The 22,359-nt window shown below is 41.5% G+C and overlaps 1 pseudogene; it reads right to left on the reverse strand.

Annotated features, from left to right (window-relative positions):
* Nucleotides 1–882: 882 nt before the first annotated feature.
* Nucleotides 883–16,208, reverse strand: LOC124974862 (sulfotransferase 2A1-like; annotated as a pseudogene).
* Nucleotides 16,209–22,359: the final 6,151 nt, after the last annotated feature.

The following is a 22,359-nucleotide window of genomic DNA, read 5'->3' on the forward strand; positions in this document are numbered from 1 at the left end:
GAGGGAGCTAGGTCATGGCACAGCTTTATAGGTTGGAGGAACATGTCCTGGTGTTCTGTGGCACACTGTGATTGACAATGACGCCTCATGTACTTGGATTAGTTAGAAGTTAGAAGTAAGGTTTTTTTTTTTTTTTTAACAACTTTGCCCTTTGTGGAAGCTTGAAGTAATCAGGCTGCTTCAAGCTACATTTTTTACATGGACACTAATTGGCATTGTCTACTCAGAGTAAATGTTTGCACTTACTGGTTTGCCCTATATATATGTCAACTTAAGACACTTCTAGTTTTATGAATGTTCTATTGATTACAAATATTGGTTCCTTGCCTGTAACCTGCAATTATTCTGTGTCTCATCTTCTTTGCCAGTCTTCTGTATTTAACCATTTTTTGAAATGACCTTTGTGTTTTCAAGATTGTTCATCTTTCCTTTCCCCATTATGTTTGTAATGCTCCTTTAATTTGGTGATTGTGAAGTTGATGGCGCTCCTTTGAATTTCATCTTCATTTTTGACGATTTTCATTGTTTTTTCCTGTTTCTCACTTGAGGTTTATAGGTTTCTGAATAATATTCTTTTGTGAAAGGGTCAGAGTTTGAGAAAATTGGGATAATGTTTGATGGTTTTCTCAATATTGAGGTGTAAATGATTCAGGTTGGGGATAGGTAATGCCAGAGAGGGGGAAAAGGGAAAGGAGAAAGAGAGAGAGAGAGAGAGAGAGAGAGAGAGAGAGAGAGAGAGAGAGAGAGAGAGAGAGAGAGAGAGAGAGAGATGATAGTACTTGAATTCATGGGTCAATCTTTGTTTTATAGGCAGGCCAAAGTTCTGACCTGTCCATCTCACCAAGAAAAACATTTTACTGCTTGTTTAATTTTATCTAAAATCTACAGTAACCACCATGTTAGACGCTGCAGGTAAATTGCATCAAACAAGGCTTTCCGCATGGTGCCATCTCTTAGTTTCTCATATTGGGAGCTTGCAATTGCATCAGCAATTCTAAGAGGAGCCTGAATTAACAGAGAGCACTGCCCTGAGAACCTGTGCTCACATCCTGAGCAACACAGGTACAAGACAAATACAAAGACACAAAGGCCAGTAATAATTAAGAACATTAGAAAACTCTTAAAGAAGGAACGTCATGTCTAATTGACAACAGAATTGTCACAATGAAATTCATTTTCTTCCCACTGAAAAAGGCCAAGATTTTGAGGCCAAGCTGACAGGGAAGGAGAGGGGTTAATTTGAATAGCTAGCAAGCCAAGAAGATAGTAGGCTCTCAGCAGGAAAGCCATGATAGGGAACGAGCATCCTAAAGGACCACAGGGGGAGTAAAGAAGGGGCAGGTAGGGGAGTGGGCAGCAATGAGCTGCTGACTGGAGACTTTAGTAGCCACTCCTGGGCACCGTACCCTTTTACACTTCTACCTGCCTCTATAGTGTGTCCTGACTTCCCCTCTCTCCCCAACCATCTTGTACCAAATCCATAAGCCACAGTGCTGGGTATAAAATCAGAACATCTGGAATATAACTAAGCCTGACCACTTCTTGTTTTACCCCTTTGGCCCAAGATAACAGAATTTCTGACCTGGGTGATCAGATCAGATGACAACTAGTCTGCTTTGGCCATTCTCTGATAGAAGCTATTCTGCCCCTGACACCCACACTGATGCGTTGCCAGGCCCAGTGGCTCCAGTCACTTCTGGTTCCGAGTCTCCCAGGACTTCCAGTCTCTTGTAGGTAAGTCCCTTTGTGCTTTTGTGCTTCTGGGCATAGGGTCCTTGTTGTTCCAGATGCCACCCCTGGGACTTCCCAGCTTTAAACTTGCCAGGCTCCCCCTCTGCAGGCTCTTTACATGTCTTGACCTCGCCCTAGAGTGCTGTCCTGCTGGACGTATTCATGTCTTGTTCATTTGCCTCTTTCAAGTGTTTGCTCCCATGCAGTTACTCAGTGAGGCCCTCAGTTCAGAGCTGAACACCTCCACCCTCGTTCACTTCACAGAAATGATCAAAGATGACATGTTGTAGGCATTTCTTTTGGAATGTGCATATGCTATGTTTTTAACATATTAGGAAGTCAACACTTTCTATTAATTGTCTCATTCTTGGTGCTTTAAAGAATGACATGCTATATACTCAGTAAATGTTGTTGACAGGATTAATAAAGAGTGAATAAAATATGAGGATCATACCCTTTTTTACAGATAAGAATTTAGGAAGCCTCAGAGGTTTTACCATTGAGAATATTGGGGTGAAAAGGAAACTAATGATATGGACATAAAGCCTTCACTTAAATGATTAAGTGTTATATTATGTATCATTTGAATTATTTCATATAACAGAATTAATAAATATATAAAAATATCTATGCTAATATGTTATATTTATGCAAACACTATACTCATATAAAGTAGTAGAATGCCTAACATGTCCTTGCTATCTTATAAAAACTCATTCTTACTCTTGTTTTCATTGTTGTCTTCATTATCAGACAATCTTCATTGATTTCTTCTGCTAGACTCTGTTCTCTCAGTGAGTGACATCCCCAGCCCAGTCCTCTGGTTTATCCCTCTGTACTCCATGTGCACTGTGTGCAGGAATCCTGACCTCTTGAGTATCTTTTGAAGCATTTGGTAGATTTATTCCATGGTTCACCATTCCAGATACATGAGAACTGGAGGAATTTTGGAAAAAGAGGTGCTCACATCACTTGTAGTAGACGTTTTCAATAGGCCTGAATCCAAGTGTGTTGATGGGATTCATCTTTCCTCACAAGAAGGAGGCCTGACAATGTCTTCTGGCAAATGACCTCCTCTCTACCTTCTTCAGTTTGCTCTTTCTTTGGGAATCTCTTTCTTTAGGGCAGTTCTCTATGGTAAGTCAGCAGTGGAGTAGCCCAGACACCACCATCTCCAAAACCACCCTCCTCTCCAACACTGAATCCACTTTCACCAGGTACCTGCAGCCAATACCAGTTTCAATCAAACATTTTTTTTTCTATGAGGGAACACTAGCAGCCTCAGGGCCACACAGGATTAAAGTTGATATGTTCAAACACCTTCAGTTTTACTGTCTGGTGGTAAAGAGAAGAGTGCCCTCTAAGTAATCTCATCCATTCTGAAACCAGAGCATGTACCTTTCCTTGCCATTGAGAAGTGCAGACTCTTTAAAGATTCAGGCATTGTTTCAAGATTAGACATCTTGTTTTGTTTCATGACGTGGAAGGAGCTATTCTTGAGGACTGAATCCAGTTCTTCTGGATTTAACTTCTTTCCCAGGAATTGACAGATCTTCTCTATGGTGCTTCTTCAGTCCTAAAGTGTGAATAAGCAAGAGTGAGGCAGTGAAAGGGAAAGACAGCAGACATGGGAATATTGGAATCGAAGTGTTAAGAGGGATGTGGGTGAGAAAGAGGAGAGGAAGATGTATCCAAATGGGAAAAGGCTGAGATGGATTCCGGAAGGAGGGAGAAAGCAGAAGGGGACAGGAAGAGGGACATAAAGGGTGTGTGATATGAAGATCAGGGTTGCTAGGCAGTGTGGTTGAGTTTAGGACACCCCAGAGGCAGGTGTCCGGAGTTCTAAAGAGACTCCTGAGAGTGCAAGATAAGGCCAGGAGACAAAGTCCCAAAGACTCCTCCTTACCCTAGATGTCCCATAACTGGCACTTGAATAACATAGAGGACTTTGGACGATCTTCCTCAACTCAGTCCCATGATTATGGATGGATATCCCTGGGAGATCCCACCAAAGACATGTATATTTTTAAGAAAAAATAATGCTTTGGCTCCTACACCTTCCCTTTAGGATAACAGTGCGTTATAATTATTTTTTTCCTCTGAGCCCCAGTTACTATAGAACAATAAGAAACAACTGTGGCAGTAATTTAAAAAGTGTTGTGTGATTTGTAGTGAGAATTACAGGGAAGTGTGGGAGCTTGCTGCTGAGGTAGGTGAACGTGGCATCCAGGGCTCCTTGGTGAGAACTGACTTCATGCTGAGAACACAGGAGAACATGAAGTAGCTGCAGGAAGGAGACCAGAGGCCTTTCACCAGGGAAGCAGACAGCTTGCATATGGCATCTGCTCCGTCTCCCAAGATATCACTAACAGTCCAAGTGTTTTCTAAGGTCTGTTCACTATTTTGGTTTTCATACAATGTTTAATAATTCTGAATGATATTTATAAAAATTCTAAAGATTTCAGTTACATCTGGACCTAGTAAACTCACACAGAACTGTGCAGCTTTGTGCAGGTCAGTGTGGCATGGTCGTGCACCAACAGAAAAATCAACTTAGAATCAGTAGATATTCAGCGTGCTATATCCATCAGTGTAAGTGTCCTATCTACACACTCAGATATTTACTTGGGAAGTTTGAACAGACTCTCCATTTGCAATGTGGAAAGGCACAATGACTGTCATCCACACTCACCATCCTGTGCTCAGATAGGTAGATTTCTTCTGGTTGCCCAGCTCTACCTGGACCCACCCCAGTGCTCAGCACCATCTGCAGACCTTTCCTGTCCCTCCAGCCCCTGACCTCTCAGAGGAGTCACACAGAGTGACTTCTCATCTTCTCATCACCTTGTCAGTCAAGGGGAGAAGCCAGAGAGAGGGACACATTCTGGGGTTAGTGCTTTCTGCCTGTCCATTGTGATGACTAGGTTCCTGTCAGCATCGTGGGTTCTGCACAGAGAAATTCTTGACAGCCACAGGTATGAGAATAAACCCTGGCACCTGCCTCAGTGTGTGGAAGGGGCCTTTAGTTGTCCCCAGATGGAACCCAGGATGAGGCATGGAGAAAGGGCTTGAACTTGGTGAGTGTTAAGCATAAGCAGGGTAAAGAAAACCCAGGGCTTATTAATTCCCAGTGTTCTCCGAGAGGCTGTGCTTTGACAAGAAACATGCAGTGGAGACACTGAGGATCAAGAGGGTGCAAGGAAGTTGTGTAGTGGCAGGCCCTGACTATGAGAGCCTGCTCACCTTCTGCAGCTCTTCATAACTCAGAAGCATGACGTTCTCCCTGTGTCTCATGGACATCCAGGCACGAATGTGCTCAAACCATGATCCATAGGGCACTGCAGGTCAGGCACAGGGGTACAGGTTATACACTACCAAACAGCGGCTGGGCTGTCCCTGTCACTCATCACAACCTGACAGTTTGATTCAGGTATATTGATAAATGTTCCTCATAGTAGGTAATGAAACAGAGTGGGACCATTCCTGAATTCATTCTATGAAACTAGTATCATCCTGATACCCAAACCAAGGACATATCAAGTCAGAAAACAACAAATCAGTATTCCTGATGAACACAGACACAGAAAAAATATTAATGTTAGCAAATCCTATTCAACAGTAAGATTATACATCATGATGCGTTGGTTTCATTCTAGGGATGTAAGTTTGGTTCAACTTGGAAAATTTATGAAGGGTTTTTACCACATCTGAAGAATCTTCTTGACAGAAGAACTTGGCTGAACATCATAAGACTATATGTGTCAAACCCAAAGCCAGTATCATGCTAATTCGTGAAAAACTGTAAACATTTCTCTTAAGATCAGGAACAATGCAATGATGTCCAGACTCATAGCTCCCATTCAATAGAGTTCTTGAAACTCTAGCCTTAGAAATCAGGCAGGAGTAGGGTAAAAAATATTACAAGTAGGAATGAAGCCAAATTATCACTGTTTGTAGATGATAAGGTACTATGCTTTGAAGACCCAAAAACTCTCCCCAAACACTTCTACAACTGATTACCATATTCAGCAAAGTAGCAGGATACAAAACCAACATAGAAAGCCAAAGATCTGTTTTTCATAACAGTAATCAATCTGCTGTGGAAGAAATCATGAATACAATTCCATTCACAATGGTCTTAAAAAATCCTAGGTATCCAGGCTTCGTGACAGATGGTTACAATCCCAGGGACTCAGGAAGGTGAGGCAGGAGGATTGGGAGGTGAGAACCAGCCTGAGCAACATAGTGAGGCCGTAAGCAACTCAGCAACATCCAAAAAAGGGCTGGTGATGTGGCTGAGTAGTTAAGCTCTCCTGTGTTCAGTTCCTGGTACCATATCAAACAATATTCAAGAAACCCTGGATATGATCTATCTAAAGTGGAGAAAAATATCTTTCAATGAGAATTATAGAATACTGAAGAAAGAAATTGAAGAAGGCATGAGTTGTTGAAAAGCCCTCTTTTGTTCTTGGATCTGCAGAATCAAAATTGACATATTACCAAAAGAAATCTACAGAGTCAATGCAATCCCTATCAAATACCATTGACATTCTTCAGAGAAATAGAGGAAGAGTCCCAAAATTGAAATGACACACAAGAATCTAATGCCATCTGAGTAGTGAGAACAATGATGAAGAGCTGGCATGTGGCTCAGTGGCAGAGCGTTTGACTGGCATGTGCTCGGCCCTGGTCTAGTCCCCAACACACACACTCACACACAAAGAGTAATGCTGAAGGTGTCACATTCCAACATCTTCCCAATCTCAAGTCATAACAAAGAGGTGTAGTAACAGAAAAATTGAACTTATATCAAAACAGACCCATAGATCAATTGATTAGAATAGAAGACACAGAGACAAACCTTCACAGACAGACTCATCTGATCCTTAACAAGGACACCAAAAGCAAATATTGGAGGAAACAGCCTATTTAATAAATGGTGCTTGGAAAACTGGACACCTGCATATAGAAGAATGAAGTTAAATCCTGCACAAAAATGCACTCAAAATGGATCAAAAAAACATGAATTAGACCATCAACACTGGAACTACTAGTAGGAAACAAAGCACCTTCACGTCAATGTATATATGCAGGAATGACTTTCTCCATAAGACACCTAGTGTTCAGGAAACAAAACCAAGAATTGGTAAATGAAATGGCATCAAATTTAAAAGTTTCTGCACAGTAAAGGGAATGAGACAAAGAAGAGAGGAGCTACAGAATGGGAGAAAATCTTTGCCATAGAACCCCTTGGTATTTATCCAAAAGAATTAAAGTCAGCATAGTATAAGAGTACATGCATGCCCATGTTAATTGCAGTTCAATCACAGCAGCTAAGTTATGGAGCCAGCCTAGGTATCCACTGGCTGATGAATGGATACAGAAAATGTACTCCATATACATGACATGGCTTCCTCAATCATAAAGAAGAACTCAATTCTGTCACTTGCAGGATAAAGGATGGAACTGAAGAACAACATGCTAATTGAAAGAATTAGGACTCACAAATTCACAGGTTGTCTGTTTTCTCTCATATGTGGAAAGTATACAGAAAAAGAATAGAAAAGTGATACCAGGAAATTAGAAGAAAGGCCAGTCGAGTTGGGGAAGCAGATCTTATGTCTCAGAACTCTCACCGTTTCCTTGGATGCAGCATTTAAAGTATCATTCCAGTGACTCTGGTTTCTTAGTAAGGTCTGATGTAGTCCAAAAATAATAACCTGATACAAGAACATCTTTGCGATTTCTCATGATATATAGCACCTTAAATTAAGAAAAAATGAGAGAATGAAAAATCAGTCTCAATCAGTCATTTCTCACCTTGATCTTGATCTTTCCCCAGGCAGTTCTTACTGAATCTCTATTTAACTTCAGTGGGTTCCTTTAACAAATTAGTTATAGTATTCCTTAATAAAATACATTGTAAACTTCATATTTCATATTCCTTGATAGGAATAAAGAGGTATAACTTTTTTCTTATTTCTGAGTTATTAGTCTACAGAATAGAGGAAGCTGCTGAAAAGTTTTAAATGGTAATGGTTGAATTATTTTTGTGTTCTCCCGTAATGATCGCTAACAGTAGAATGGATTAAGAAGTTATGAAATATTGAGATTCATAACAATATATGGTCATTCACACACAAAAGACCTTTGAGAATTGCACAGACATTACTTTCATAAAGCATGAATGTTCCTTCCAGCGGAATCTGCGCGGAGAAAGGAGACACCACCAATCTTTAGTTGACCAGATTTATTGCGTCCTCCCTGTTTTTCTGCCTCCTTTGTTCTGCTACTATCTCCCTTTTTCTACCCTCTCCCTTTCTCCTCCCTCAGGCACCTAGCTTATCAACCAATTAGAGCAAAGTTTTCTCTCACACAGGAGAGCATACAGAGGAATGTCAGCATAGCACTATATGAATCATGAGCTGTCCACGCGCGGCATGATATTAGATAGCCAATCCTAGAGCCTGGTGTCAACACGTCATAAGTCTCCAAGAAACTAGTAGGCAAGCAACCTTTTTGGGTACTTCCTTATTTTGGTATCCAGTGCCCTTTGGCTCACTGCCAGGTGCCATCTTGTCCAAGATGGCCCTCAACAGGCTCCCCCTTTTTGTTTAGTTAAGCAGATTTTCAAATGTTTGATTAGCCCTTTGCACGATAGCTTGTCCTTGTGGATTGTAGGGCAATCCTGTAGAATGATATTAAACTTTGAGCAAAACTGTTGAAATGAAGAAGAAGTATATGCAGGCCCATTATCTGTTTTAAATGTTTTTGGCCTTCCCATAGTAGCAAAGGCTTGAAGGCAATGACTGATTACATCTTTTGTCTTTTCCCCTGTATGGGTGGTAGCAAATATATATCCTGAGTAGGTATCTACAGTTACAAGTACAAATCTTAAAGTACCAAATTCAGGGATATGGGTGACATCCATCTGCCATAGATGATTTGGAAGGAGTCCTCTAGGATTGACTCCAAAATGAGGAACAGATAAATGAGGCACACAGGGAGGACACTGTTTTACTATATTTCTGACTTGTTCTTTTGTAATGTTATATTTTATTTTGAGAATAGTAGCATTGACATGAAAATCTTTATGGAAATTAATTGATTTTTGTACAATGTTAAACACATGAGGATCTCGAGTAGCTGAGTCTGCAGTAGAATTTCCTTGAGCTAAAGGCCCAGGTAAGCCTGAATGTGCTCTGATATGGCTTCTATATAAAGGTTCTTTGTGAACCCACAGAAGAGTTTGTACTTGATAAAAGCATTGTTGTAAGGTAGATTGAGGACTAATGGGTCCAGCTGTCTCAAGTTGGGGCACAAGCTGGGTAATATAGAGACTGTCAGTATAAATATTTAAAGGTTTCTCAGGAAATGTTTGTAAGGCAGTTATAAATGCTTCCAGTTCAGTTTTTTGAGCAGACTTATGAGAAGTAATAATAGTCTGTACTTCATCAGAAACTGCTGTAGCTGTACCAGAGGAGGAGCCATCTGTAAAGATTGTATTTGCTGCTGGGAGAGGTTGAGACTTAACAACCTGAGGGAAAATAACAGGATGTCTTTTGAGAAGCTGACAATAGGTGAACTTGGCAAGTGGTTATCGAATGTGGCCATGGTGGAACAATAGACAATTGCCCAATCTTCATTATTGTTAGCTAGTATTTCAATCTGTTTTGCCGTGTATGGGACCATAACTGTCTGAGGATGAACTCCAAAAACTCGAAGGGCTGTCTTACGTCCTAATGTAACTAGATTTGCTACCATCACAGGATACGGGGAAACAACATATTTGGGGGACACTGGCAAATGGATCTATATTAGGAGTCAGTTTGTCACAATAGACCTGTAGGAGTATATTCAGAATCTAATACTATGAGATTAAAAGGCAAAGATAGGTCAGCTCTATCACTATGAGCATTTTTTAAAGCTTGTTCTACTAACCTCAAGGCTTTTCTACCTTCAGGAGTTAAATTTCTGGGGGATGTAGGGTCTGAATCTCCTTGGAGAATATCAAACAGAGGCTTAAGTTGACCAGTGGTGATTCCCGAATTTGGCCTTATCCAATTTATATCACCTAATAATTTTTGGAAATCATTTAGAATCTTAAGCTTTCCTGTGGCTAATTGAATTTTTTGTGGCCTAACACAGGTATCTAATATTTGATGTCCTAGAAAGGTAATAGGGCTGTGGGTTTGCACCTTTCCTGGGGCCACATGTAATCCCCGTTTTTCTAGGGTTTTGATAATATCATCAAATACCCCTAATAAGGTCTCCTGTTCCTTATGAGCCAAAAGAATATCATCCATATAATGGAGACAATAAAGTCCTTTACAATTTTGTCTAATCTGTGATATAGCCTGACCAACATATATTTGACACATAGTGGGACTATTTGCCATTCCCTGGGGAAGGACCACCCATTGGTATCTAGTATTAGGCCCTTCATTATTCAAAGAGGGAATGGAAAAGGCAAATTGAGGGCCATCCTCGGGATGCACAGGAACGAAAAAGAAACAATCTTTTATGTCTATAGAGAATGATATGACATTGTTTTGGAACAGCAGTTAACGAGGGGAGACCCAGTTACATTGGGCCCATAATCTGCATACTGGAATTTATGGCTCTCAGATCTTGCAAGAGTTGCCATTTCCCAGACTTCTTTTTTATGACAAAAATGGGTGTATGCCAAGGGGAAGTGGAAGGAATGATATGATTTTCCTTCAATTGTTGATTAACTATTTCCTGGGCCGCCTCTATTTTTTCTTTAGAAAGGGGCCACTGGGGGACCCAGATAGGATTATTGGATTTCCATGTTATCTTTAATGGTTCAGTGGCCCCTCCAGAAAACCCAGCCCCTTAGTCCCTGTTTGTTCTTTAGCTTGAATGGGGCAGGTCATACCTTGTAGATTCTTGCCTAGTCCTTTTCCAGGGATATAACCTTGTCCCGCCATGACTGGTAAAACGGTTGGGTTTAGACAGGAAATATTTTGTTCAACTGAGTAAGAAGGGACAACATCCATCTGTGTTAAAATGTCTCCTCCCCAAAGAGTGACAGGCAGGTGAGCTAATACATAAGGTTGGAATGTCCCCCTTTTCCCATCAGGGTCCTCCCAAGATAACACAGCTGAACTTTGTAATGGGGTTTGAGCAAATCCAAGTCCCCATAAGGTAGTACTGGATGCTGTAACAGGCCATGATTAGTTCTAGTCCTTCTGCCTTATAATAGAGATGTCAGCACCTGTGTCTATTAGACCCTCTATGGGAGTACCATTAACTTTCAATTTAAGCATGAGTCTATTTTTTGTTGATTGTGCCCAAAAGACACCCGATCCTGCTGATCCAAACCCGTTGTCTCCTCCAGTCCTTTGTGAACTGGGAAAAGTCCCATGATGGCCAGACAATATCAATATTTGGGCTATTTTGTCGCCTGGAGAAACAACAGATACCCCTTGAGGGGAGGATAACATAATCTTTATTTCCCCAGTTTAATCAGAATCAATGACTCCTGGAAATACTTGTAATGCTGACAGAGTTGTGGAACTCCGCTCCAACAATAATCCTACTGTGCCCTCAGGGAGTGGTCCATGTATGCCCGTGGGAACCACTTGTACTCCCATCTCTGGGGTTAGAATGAGTTGGGCGGAGGCACAGAGGTCCAATCTCCCGCTCCCTGATGTTCCTCGGGACAATGAGGAGATAGTTGGAAAGGATTGTGAGTGGGGATCTGGACTATGGGATTCTGAAAGGCCCCGTATATTTGAGGGCCCCGGGTTGGGCCCCCCTGGCCGTTTTTTGACTTGGTAGGAAGAGGATTTCTCTCTATGTCAAATCTTGATGTACAAAATCTCACCCAGTGCCTTCCTTTCTGGCACCGGGGACATAGACCTGGGGCAGTTTGATTTGTCCCTTGCTGTTCTCTAGTCTTAGGTGTTCCCCTGGGCTTTGACCCTGTGGGTCCTTCAGGGCGGTCTCTTCTGAAGTGCCCTTCTTGCCCACACTTAAAGCATAGTATTCCTTTAGCTCTTGATTTCCCCTGATTTGGCCCATGAAGAGCAGCAGCTATTACTTGTCCTGTAATGACTGCATCATTGATATCCCTGCAGACCTTTATATATGTACTTAAATCTTTATTTTTCCATGGTCTTATAGCTTCTTTATACCATCTATTTGCTTGCTCATAAGCTAATTGTTTTATTAAGGGCATAGCTTGTTCTGAATCCCCAAATACTCTTGCAGCCGTTTGGATTAGTCTATCAACAAAATCTGCAAATGGTTCGTTACTCCCCTGAATTACCTTAGACAACTGCCCCTGTAAATCTCCTGACCCTTGAATTAACTTCCAGGCTTTAGTGGCAGCAGCAGCAATGTGTGCATACACCCCAGGATCGTCAATAATCTGCTATTGAATACCTTCATAGTTTCCTTCTCCTGTTAGCATTTCTACATTTCTTTGGGGAATGCCTGCGGCATTATGTCGTGCCATTTCTAATGAGGCTTCCTGCCATGCAGTTTTCCACACTAGGTACTGCCCCCTTGATAGCACAGCTTTACATAGCCTTTTCCAATCTTCCGGCACTAGATTCAGCCCTGCTACCGATTCCAACATACTAATTGTAAATGGGGCCTGTGGACCGTATGTAACCACTGCCTCCTTAAAATTTTTTACTGTTTTGAAATCCAGAGGTTGGTGGAATCTTTGTCTATTTTGGTTCTCTAGTACAGGGAAGAATTGTGGGACTGCTGAGGTTTCCTTAAGGGGGGTTTCTTCTCTCCGCGGTGAAAAACCCATCTGATTTATAACATGAACTAACTCCTCCCAAGGGTACTTTGGGGGATATTGGGGGCAGGCTGCTTGAGGGTGAGTGACTGCCTCCAGGAAGGAATTGGTATTCCTTCCGGATATAACTGATGGGGGCGACCGTGTCCTTGATGCTCTTTCTAATTCCTCCCCAGTAAGCCCCTCCTCCTCTTCTTCCTCTTTATGAGAAGTTACACTTAGTTGTTTCTTTATCTCTTCCAAACACATATATCCTTTTTATACTAAAGTTATTATTTTACCTTTTTTAGATGTTAGACATTCCTTAATGAGCTGCCACATGGGAAAAGTACCTCTAGGTAACGGGGATTGCTTTTCTGCTTTAATAAGATCCTCTTTATCATGTTCCCATTTTGGAATATTTAGGACTCCCTCATCCAAAAAAAAAGGACTAACCTTGGCCAGTGTAGTTACATATGCTGTTACAGTAGATCGTTTTACGGAAGTTCCATTAGCCTTAAGTACATCTTGTATGATTCCTATCATTTGATTTCTAGACAATTGTGACCCCATCCTGGAGCTACGAGACCTCCCTTTACTGGGGTTATGTAGACTCCCTTCACAGGGGTTATGTGGCCTCCATTTACTGGGGTTATGCAGACGCCCTTTACCAGGGTTATTTGGCCTCCTTTACTGGGGTTATCCTACAGTTCTCCTATAGCTTACCTAAAGTTACTTAGTTTTCCTATAGCTTACCTTAAGTTACTTACGTGGGAGGACACAGAAGGAGGAAAAAGCTCCCCGTCCGGGCCACCACTTTTTCCATCCAGTGGAACCGGTGCGGAGAAAGGAGACACCACCAATCTTTAGTTGACCAGATTTATTGCGTCCTCCCTGTTTTTCTGCCTCCTTTGTTCTGCTACTATCTCCCTTCTTCTACCCTCTCCCTCTCTCCTCCCCCAGGCTCCTAGCTTATCAGCCAATTAGAGCAAAGCTTTCTCTCACACAGGAGAGTATACAGAGGAATGTCAGCATAGCACTATATGAATCACGAGCTGTCCACGCGCGGCATGATATTAGATAGCCAATCCTAGAGCCTGGTGTCAACACGACATAAGCCTCCAAGGAACTAGTAGGCAAGCAACCTTTTTGGGTACTTCCTTACTTTGGTATCCAGTGCCCTTTGGCTCACTGCCAGGTGCCATCTTGTCCAAGACGGCCCTCAACACATGAAAGCATTTATACAAATTCAAGAATAAGGAAAGTAATCTGTAACTATATTCCAGAGTGTGTTTCCCTCAATTTGTGGGCACCAATTGGTAGAAGGGGCCTGAGGAATCTTTCTGGACTGTAGAAATGTCTAAGTCTGGTCTGGAGTATAGTTGCTTAACTGTGTACATATGTATATCTTAAGAGGCCAGTGTTTAATGTTAATGAAAACACACAGAAACACACACACATCACACACTCCACTGGAGTGGAACTTCAGAATTTGACATGTATTTGCATCAACTGTCTGGGTGTTTTTCTTGCAGGTCTAATGTCTTCTTAGGCCTCAGTTCAATGAGGCAGAGGTTAATGAAACCCAACAGGAGACATGGAATTGTGTGTATTGGAACAGCCTCACTGTGAGGCACTTTCCAAGACAGGAGTTCATTAATCTAGGATTCTTGGTGATCTTTAAAGAAACATATGAAAAAAATCAGAAGTCAACAAACACTTTTAGAAAGCATGTTTCTACAAATAACCTGTGGCACCTTAGATCTTGGATATCCATGGTCCATGCTGACTAATCCTCAGCCTTGGGGAGGCTCAAGTGGCTGCTGATCACAAAGCACATTGACATGCAGTGGGCTGCAGTGGTTAGAATAGAGAGCCAAGTTCCTGAGCAGTCCCAGGATTTATGCATTTATCGATGTAGGCATACTCTGCATTCCATATGGGCAATTCTGACTTGGGGGCTTCCACCGACCTGGCAGGAGGCTTTTATTGAGTTAATATCAGCTAACATCTTCAAGAGCAGGAAAGGAGGGATACTCTAGTGTAGATGCAGTTATAAATTCTGGTTGCACATAAGATGTGGTTTTCTAAGACTCTGGCCTTAGACAGTCCTCTTATCCCTGAATTCAGGCTAGCTAATGTGTGCACTCAAGTGTGGTCTGAGTTGTGGCCTCATCAACCTCACCTAGTGTCTGAGAATCTCAGGTCTCTCCCAATCTACCCCATGAGCAGACACCCTGGCAAGATCTACAGGGTTTATCTAGGCCCATGAAGGACAAAAAGCATTGATGAAACATTAGACACTACCTTGGCCTTGGAAGTGAAGAAAGATTTGGGGAATAGATGAAAGGGAAGGTGAGAGGTCAGGAGTCTTGGTCTTTCACTCTCATTTAGCCTTTTGCAACCCAGTCTTGTCTGTAACTAGGGTGAGCGTTTCCAGATGGGCACAGACTGAATCTACTTGGTATCCCCTTTGGAGTGAATCAGGCAGAGAATTTCAACCAACCAGTGGGTTCCTATATAAGGAAGGAAAAGTGATGTTCATTCATTTCAACCTGACTTGTGAACAAGAAACCATGATAAAATCCATAACATAAACATAATCATGTACCCATTGCAAGCGTGCAATCAGGTAGTGCTAAGCAGTGTTAATCATGTTCCTGTTTGTGTCAGCCAGTGTTCAGAACCTGTTCATCTTTAACAACTGGAACTCTCTGCTTTTTAACAGCATTTCCCTACTTATGTCCATGTTTCAGTCCCTGGATCCACCATGGTGCTTTCTGTTTCTATGAACTTATCTACACTAGGTATTTGGACCAATGGAATCATATAGTATTTGTCCTTTTGTGCCCAACATATCATTTAGCACAATGCCCTCAGGATTGATCTATGTTGTAGAAGGTGTCTGAATATTTTTCATTGTTAATGATGAATTTTATTCCATTGTATTAATGTGCCACACCTTGTTTATGCATTCACTTGTCAATGCATTTGAGGTTGCTTCCACCCCTTGGCTATTTGCTGGGATCCTTTTATGATGTTCCCACTCTTCTTGACTTTCCAACACCCCACCCCTTCTGATTCCTTGGCCTCCATTTTCACTCATTTTGCACTGCTCCTGCCCCTAGTTCCACTCCCAAGGTAGCAGGATGCATGCCCTTTCAGTCCCTTGCAATTTTCCTGCTCATTTTTGATTCCCAACCTTTTCCCATTCTGATTCTCCTACTAAAATAGCCTTTTTCTCTACATGATCTCCTATTCAGTCTTTTTATTTCTACTGAGCTGCTCTTTTGCTGTGAGTTTTTACTGGTCCTCCTCACCACCCATTTCTCCCATGCCATCACACAAACACCTGAATCTTCTTAGGATTCACTCCTATATGCTCTTCCAATACCTAAGATGATCCCTGCTAGGCACTTGTTTCATTCTCTGCAATTGTCTGAATGGAAGTGGCTTCCATTCAGACAATTCCTTCCTCCCAAAGGAGGAGTCCCTGGCATGTGGAGTACATTCCATCCATCTGCTGCGTGCACAAGGACGTAGCTCTCACCTTTCTTATGGGTGTTTCCTCTCCTGATTCCTTACCTGATTTAGGGTACGACATCATTACTGTATCTTCATCTTTTATCACAAACTTAGTACATGCTTCTTTTATACCTTCATTGCTGTAACCAAAATCAGGGAAAGGTAACTCTTCACACTACAGGAACTCATATGTCATAATGATGAATTCTCTGGTTGTGGGGCTGGAGTTCAGTTGTAGCCACCATTGGAAGTTTGTGAGAGATTTAGGAAGACTAGCCTTTAAAGGAAATTTCAAAGAATCATTAACTTTTTCTTGTTGTCAATTTAACCGGTTGGTAAAAGCAAATTTTGACGGGTGATCCAAAATTTCATGGGATTGAGCAATTTTGGACACATTCAGTGACCATGAGCATGATGATCTGGGCATGAGTTCATGGGCAGGACCCCACAGCAAGTGCTGCCATACACACCAGTGAGCAATATCTGGGACCTGAAAAAAGCCATTCTTTTCCATTTATTTGCATTATAAGGAGTTTTCGTATAGAATTTTTACATGAAACTGAGAGATACAGTGTAGTGATAATAGCCTGGAAGGATGTTGAGGAACATGCACTGATGACTCATTGATTCTAAAGTAAAAGGACCTGCTTTAAAGTCATTAGATATGGGGGTGGACTGTAACTGGATCTGGATTCCAGTCCTTCTTTACCTTCTGATTGATGCATCAGACTGGGTTTCATTCTTCCAGGATTTAAGGACTGAGATAAGCGAATTTTCCTATCTACCACATCAGCGATCAATGAAAGCCCTGTCACATACTTGCACTAGCACTTTCAGTTCCCAGTGGACCCCGGGGGTCAACACTTCACATGTGTAGGCAACATACCAAATCCAAGGAGTCCTTAAACACTGATCTCCTGCTGTCAGGAATGCTTCAGAACACACCTGCAATTTCATCAATTCCCCATGGACTTCTGTGACCTCCAGTGAGAACCATCTGATGAATGATGTCAACACACGTTGACGGCAACGGTGTTTTATGTCGAATGTTTGGACATCAGGAGCAGAAGCCCTTTCCACTCTTCCTGCCAATTCCTGGGTGTGTTACTAGACTGAGCACTTGTGTATTCAACTGGGAGCTGTTGATGCTGATTCCAAATCTGATGTGGCTCAGCTGCTGTGTGCATCCTGGGGAGAATGACCAGCAGTTGAGGCAAGAGTATGACTCTGACTGAAATAAGAGTAGCATTTAATCCCCTGATATGATGTATAACACTTTTCTTTTGCAGCCTTTAATATTCTATCTTTATTTTGTATGCCAGGCATTTTCATTATAATGTCCCTGGTTTGGTCTGTGTTAATTTTGTACATTTGTTGTCCTATAAGCCTCTTGGATTTGATTTTCCATTTCATTCGTCAGATTGGGAAAAATTTTGACATTATTTCATTGAAAAGACTGTGCGTAACTTTGGTTTTTGTCTCTGCACCTTCCTCTACACTGATAATTCTTTAATTTGGTGTTTTCATGTTATCCCATAGTTCTTGGAGGTTCTGTTCATGGTTCCTTAGCATCTTCACTGTGTGGTCAAGTTTATTTTTAAGATTATATATTTTGTCTTTATTGTCTGAGGTTCTGTCTTCCAAGTGATCTAGTCTATTGGTTGAAATTTCTATTGAGTTTTTAATTTGGTTTATTGTTTTTTCATTTCAAGGATTTCTGATTGTTTTCAGAATCTCTATCCCTGTATTGAAATAATATTTGCTTCCTGCATTGCTGTCATATATCATCCTTTACTTTGCAGATCATTTTAATCATGTACTTTCTGAACTCCTTCTCTGATATTTCTTCTACTGTGCTGTCAATGAGTTCTTTATTGTATTGTCTTGGTTTGTTTGGGGTGCTTTCTTCCCTTGTTTTTTCATTATGTACTTGTGTCTTCCCCTCTAGCAGTGCAGATTTGAAGTATTACATTTTAAGCCCTGTAGATTTTTAGTGTCCCTGCAGGTTTCCAATACCTCACCTTTAAGGGGGACATCAATATGAAGGGCACCCAATGTGAAAAATATGCAGCTTTAAATCAATTAGTCCCTATCAAGATGTTTATAGTTGTATTGCAACAAACAGAAACTATGTGTTCAATTATTACCTACAATGTAAACAGTAGGTTTGCAATTGTGTGTACACCTTGTGGGGACTCAGAAGTGGACTTTCAGATCCTGGCTGTTGTCCCTAGATGGAAGCACCATGGTTTTAGTTGGCAGCGGCAGCAGCATCACACCTGTTGGTGCTTTGGTGTTGGGTTTTCAGGCCCTGGCTGGTGTAACAGGATGGAAGATGCAGAGGAAACACAGAGGTGAACCAAGAGGGCAGTGGAGGTGACCTAGGATGGAGGCAAATGTTCAGAAATAGGGCTGTGAAGCTGGGCCCTCGGGCGTCTAGGGGAACCTGTTTGGATAGCAACTCTGTGGCAGATGTTGTTTCCTCAGGCAGTTGCCTCCAGGCCCTGTTTGTTTTCCTAAGGTGGAGGCTACCATGTGGAGGGGGCTATGGAGGCCTCTGCAGTGTTCCAAGATGGAGGCTGGCCTGGGGAGCCAGGAGGACCTGTGTGGACAGGTGGACTCCTCTGGGCAGAAGCGAGCGATGGCCGTGGGTCAATTTTTCTCTCTACAAAAGGGAAGATATATTTGGCAGTTTCCATTGAGAACTTCTGCAATGTGTCTTTCAAACCAAGGAGAATATGTGAGCTTTATCATCGGGTAGACTAACTTTCCAATCCTGGAATTTCCTTTGTTTTAGTGGGCATGTTAGCTAAATGACTCACTCTGTATCTATGACATGGGTTGTTAAATACCTTTGTTGCACAGATGCACAGCTCAGAAAGACTTTTATTACATTTGTGGGGATTGACTTGTGATCTCATGTGATCTAGGCAAGAGCTCTACCGTGGAGTGAGTCCCAAGCACATTGTACTCCATATTTTGGGAGAGAGTCAAAGTATCTCTAGAGCTGAGTAGCAAACCACTCCCATTCAAATCAGGTGGCCTTCCTGCCATTCCTCAAACTGTCCAAGCACAATTTGATTTCAGGTCATTGACGTTTTGGCTCTGTCTGCCAAAATATTCCTGAAGGATGGCAGGTAGTTCTCTCTTCCTCCTCCAATCCTCACATTTTAGCAAATCCACGTCTGCAGTCAGAGGGGCCAATTTGTACTTGTGGGTCTGAAGACTGGAGAGCAAAGTTTAGGCCTTGCTGGCAGCTATGCCTAAAATGTCCAGTTAATCATCTCTGGTTCGTGGATAATACTGTGAAACTTTGTTTGTTGGCTGGTTGCATAACTGTTACCAATGTCTTTATGTTTCCTGGGGTGGGATGATTTAGACACTGGTCATGGGAACACATAAATGAAATACATGTGTCATGTTTAGAGCATGGGTAGTTTGATGGAAAACCCTGTGACTGCTTGAACAAAAGAGAAATTGATTGTCATTTCTGTCAATGAGTAAAATTATTATCATAGGCAATTATTAATTTTACAAATGCTGTCTCTGTTGTCAGCCTCTCTGGATTCACATGGTGACTTTTACATTTACTGTGTGGTCTACACTGCTTTCTGATCCACTTTCCTTTTATAAAAATGCAGATAACAATAGCACATTACTCATGAATTTGCTGCAGTGTACATGATAGTATGTGGCAAGCAAGTAAAACAATATGTAGCACACAGTGTGTGCTGAGGAGTTTTGTTAGTCACTGTTGCTTCTCTTGTTTCTAGTACTAGAATTTATAACAATAAAATGGCTATATTAGAATGATGATTCTACTTTAAAACAAAACCCCCAAGTTCCATATAGTATAAAAAGGTATTCAACCAGTTTAGCATTCACAAAAGTATGCCCTAAGAATTTAAGTAAACTTTCTAAGTTCTCACTGTTGGTAAAATATGAGGTGGGGATTCAAATTTCAAGTCATCTGCTTGTGGCAGGATCTAAGTCACCATGCCATTTTACCTGTGTGGACAGAATTTACTGCGTTCATTAACTAACACAGTACAAATTCATGGGCCTTGGTGTCCATTGAGGTAGAACTGTGTTTTATGTATGGAGAGTGAGCAGTGCTGATGCCTATTGGATTCCTCTGGAATAGCAGGTGAGAACAACTACCAAGTTGTTGATTGTGTGCACTTTTGTGTGAGTCCCTTATATTCAATGGACAGTTCATCGGTTGTAAAATTGTTGGTACACGTACTTATATGAGTAGTTTTATAGCATTTCCCTCACACTTACTGCCCCTGAGTGTTGGTGTTGTGTCATCTCCCACTAGAGTGATAAAATTTTCCAGTAGCTAAAGTCTGTTATCTGATGAATGGTCAAAAAGAATGTGGCAGATGTAAGCCATGTCATCTGTTGAGTGTGAAAGAAATGCGATCCTACTGTTTATGCACATGGATGGACCCACAGGACATTATAAGTGACATATGCCAGGTAATGGAAAACCAGTAGTACACCTGTAAGGAACTTAGAAAAATCAACATCAGAACAGCAGAACATCAGAATAGTGCTTAGCAGAGACCAGGGAAGGTAGGGAGTAGTGATGGAGGGAGCTAGGTCATGGCACAGGTTCATAACTTGGAGGAACATGTCCTGGTGTTCCGTGGCACACTGTGATTGACAATGATGCCTCATATACTTTGGATTAGTTAGAAGTTAGAAGTAAGGTGGTTTTTTTTTTTTTTTTTTTTTTTTTTTTTTAACAATATTGCCCTTTGTGGAAGCTTGAAGTAATCAGGCTGCTTCAAGGTATATAGTTTACATGGACACTAATTGGCATTGTCTACTCAGAGTAAATGTTTCCACCTACTGGTTTGCCCTATAGATATGTCAGCTTAAGACACTTCTAGTTTTATGAATGTTCTATTCATTACAAATATTGGTTCCTTGCCTGTAACCTGCAATTATTCTGTGTCTGATCGTCTTTGCCAGTTTTCTGTATTTAACCATTATTTGAAATGACCTTTGTGTTTTCAAGATTGATCATGTTTCTTTCCCCCATTATGTTTGTAATGCTCCTTGAATTTGGTGATTGTGAAGTTGATGGTGCTCCTTTGATTTTCATCTTCATTTTTGACGATTTTCATTGTTTTTTCCTGTTTCTCACTTGAGGTTTATAGGTATCTGAATAGTATTCTTTTGTGAAAGGGTCAGAGTTTGAGAAAATTGGGATAATGTTTGATGGTTTTCTCAATATTGAGGTGTAAATGATTCAGGTTGGGGATAGGTAATGCCAGAGAGGGAGAAAAGGGAAAGGAGAAAGAGAGAGAGAGAGAGAGAGAGAGAGAGAGGAGAGAGAGAGAGAGAGAGAGAGAGAGAGATGATAGTACTTAAATTCATGGGTCAATATTTGTTTTATAGGCAGGTCAAAGTACTGACCTGTCTATCTCACCGAGAAAAACAATTTACTGTTTGTTTAATTTTAGCTAAAATCTATGATAACCACCATGTTAGACGCTGCAGGTAAATTGCATCAAACAAGACTTTCCGCATGGTGCCATCTCTTAGGTTTTCATATTGGGAGCCTGCATACCATCAGCAATTGTAAGGGGAGCCTGAATTAACAGAGAGCACTGCCCTGAGAACCTGTGCTCACATCCTGAGCAACACAGGTACAAGACAAATACAAGGACACAAAGGCCAGTAATAATTAAGAACATTAGAAAACTCTTAAAGAAGGAATGTCATGTCTAATTGACAACAGAATTGTCACAATGGAATCCATTTATTTCCCACTGCTAAAGGCCAAAATTTTGAGGCCAAGCTGATAGGGAAGGAGAGGGGTGAATTTGAATAGCTATCAAGCCCAAGAAGATAGTAGGCTCTCAGCAGGAAAGCCATGATAGGGAACCTGCATCCTAAAGGACCACAGGGGGAGCAAAGAAGGGGCAGGTAGTGGAGTGGACAAGAATGAGACTTTAGGAGCCACTCCCGAGGCCTGGATGGGACCGAGTCTTGGTTAACTTTCTGTTGCTGTATGCAGCCTTCATGGGAGGAGGCAAGTTAGGTCAGCTGAGGTCAAATCAACCTGTATTTGAGTCCAGAGGAGCCACTTGAGAAATGATGAGTATGTTTACCAGCAGAGTTGAGCAAAAACCTGGCCCAAAGTTTTACACTAACAGAGAAGAGATATAGGACAAGAGGGCAGAGAGGTATGTTTCTTGTTTCTGTTTTCAGTGACCCATTGGACATCTGCAGCAGCAAGTGAAGAATCAGGGCTTTTTCCAAATGATCTACAAATGCTTTAAAGATTCCTAAGCAACTGAGCCAGGTGTGGTGGCACACGCCTGTAATCCCAT

Source organism: Sciurus carolinensis, unplaced genomic scaffold, assembly GCF_902686445.1.
Source record: "Sciurus carolinensis unplaced genomic scaffold, mSciCar1.2, whole genome shotgun sequence".
Taxonomy (NCBI): domain Eukaryota; kingdom Metazoa; phylum Chordata; class Mammalia; order Rodentia; family Sciuridae; genus Sciurus; species Sciurus carolinensis.